At 39.4% G+C, this 2420-nt stretch overlaps 1 non-coding gene across 1 annotated transcript; it reads right to left on the bottom strand.

Annotated features, from left to right (window-relative positions):
* Window positions 1-2101: 2101 nt before the first annotated feature.
* LOC120078877 (small nucleolar RNA R71) lies at window positions 2102-2205 on the bottom strand. The gene has a single exon (XR_005482155.1). It is a non-coding gene; the product is annotated as a small nucleolar RNA R71 (small nucleolar RNA).
* Window positions 2206-2420: the final 215 nt, after the last annotated feature.

Below are 2420 nucleotides of genomic sequence, written 5' to 3'. Positions count from 1 at the left end.
TTACCAAAATACTACGGCACTAACGCATTATATTATAATATATCAACAAGAGGCTAACGCATGATTAAGAAGTGTCGCAGGCAAAGTTCTAACACATGGGCCATGCGTCGGAGGGATTCAACGCAAAGAAGATTCATTGATTCAGGATGTTTGTGTCAAATCACCACTTGCAAGCATAGGCACCTGTAGCAGGCGGCGTCGGAAAAGCTTCTGAGTGTCGGTGGCTGACCAGGGTATGGACTTTAATGCTGCCCATCACCAAGCTGGAGATGACCAACGCCTATAAATAGATGAAATCCCTTCATAGTTCGAAGTTCAGAAAAATTTCAAGTTCTCATTCTCAGTATTAGCTTAGTCGTAGTGTTAGAACTTTAGAGCTGTGTTGTGGTGCCAAGAAGAGCAGAAGGGAAGAGAACCACTATCACTACCGATCAAGGAGCGGAGGAAGTCGAGCTTGAGAGAGACACTTCATCCAATTCCTATACAAGTGATTGTACACAACTAGAATTGAGCCAAAGAGATACAAGAGATTGTACTCTGTGGCTTGACTCAGTTCCTTTCATCTCATTTATCGCTTTCATACTTTCATCTGATTAAATATTGCTTTTGTAAAGACAATCTGCTTCTTTATAAAATTTATATATTTGATCCATCACACTTTGCTATTGTTTATTTCTTGTTTATGTTAGATGCATCTATACTTCATAGCTTAATCCATCTTGATCAATTGGTAAAAGCATCTTTAGCTTAGACTATTCGAGAGAATAAATAAGTTTGCATCAAGTAGAACGCCTAGTACATCTAGAGATAGACTTACTGGTATTTATTGCATTCTGTGTTTGACGCATGGATCCTAGAGATAGGTTTTGTATGTTATTCGCATTGAGAAGTGTTGAATAAAGTCTAACATATAAACAAAGATAAACAAATCATCCCATTCATCACATTTTAGTCCGTGTACACTCATCTTAGATCGACGCATACCACTTACACTAAAATCCATTTCCACACGACCCATCAGTCTCTACTCAAATCTTTTGTATCTTCTTGCACAAGCACATCACCTTAGTGTAAATAACACATTTCTTTATACATTTAGGAAATCTCTAAAACAGCTACAATGCAAGGTCTGTGTTAGCTTAAGCTGAATCCTTGAGTTCGACCCTAGACTTACTAGGAACCAAAATTAGATTTATACTTGGGTCTGATTTAGGAAAACTTGAATGTCAATAATGGAGTGTCATGCGTTCTATTGCACATCTCTAACACATTAACACGTTACGAATACATAAACACATCACAACATCAACGCATAATTCATACTTAGAACTTATTTTTCCAAATCATTTTATACAATACACTCCTAGCTCGAATCACGATAGCAATGAACAAGTTTTTGGCATTGTTGCCGGGGATTCAAAAACAAAACTAACCAGAAATTTTGTTTGTATCTTTTGTAGGGACACTTCAGTCGAGGGAGTATTACGAGCTAAGCTTAAGCTTGTGAACGTTTATGAGTAGGGAGAGCACTCCTAAACTTATATACGACCCTAAGATTGAAAGTACCTTCCGACGTAGAAACCAATCTAATCGTTGTCGAAGGTTGAGGCAACAACTTCTCAGACAATAGAACAGGCAACAAGCAATGACAGACAACCAGGTAAATCAGAACTTAGCTCAACAACTAGCTCTTGCTACCCAAAATCCAATCCTAATGGCGAACATTAGCACGCATCCCATGAGGGAGTACGTGTCTCTTGTATTGTATGATTTCTCACCAGAAATCATATACCCAACGCCAGATGGGACGAGATTCGAGATGAAATCTGTAATGCTTCAAATGCTCCAGGCTGTTGGACAATTTGGGGGTGGTCATGGAGAAGATCCTCATGCCCACATGAAATGTTTCCTGGAAATGTGTAACTCATTCATGATTCCTGGAATTACCCCAGAAGTGATCAGGCTATCTTTGTTTCCCTATTCTTTGCGTGGTGATGCAAAGCAATGGGTAAGCTCACTGGAGCCTGGTGAAATCACAACATGGGAGAAGTTGGTGGAGAAATTTATGCAAAAATACTTCCCACCCACCACCAATGCAAGGAGGCGTCGAGAGATTATGAATTTTGAGCAAGAAGAAGCTGAAACCTTAAGTGCTGCATGAGAGCGTTTTAAGGGATTGGTCAAAAATTGCCCAAATCATGGACTACCACTAACTATCTAGATGGAGACTTTTTATGGTAGATTAATAGAGCATCGCAGATGGCAGCCGACGCAGCTGCAGCTGGTGGAATCATGGATAAATCTTACACTAAAGCTAAGGAGATATTAGACCACATTGCTAAGCACAACATGGAATGGGTGGACAATTCGTATGATGCAAGAGCTGATAGGAAGAAGAGATCTCAAAATGTTAATTCTAT

This window comes from Benincasa hispida, unplaced genomic scaffold (genome assembly GCF_027475165.1).
Source record: "Benincasa hispida cultivar pf3 unplaced genomic scaffold, pf3_genome.v1.1 HicScf459, whole genome shotgun sequence".
Lineage (NCBI taxonomy): Eukaryota > Viridiplantae > Streptophyta > Magnoliopsida > Cucurbitales > Cucurbitaceae > Benincasa > Benincasa hispida.
This window is presented reverse-complemented; position numbering and strand designations above follow the sequence as displayed.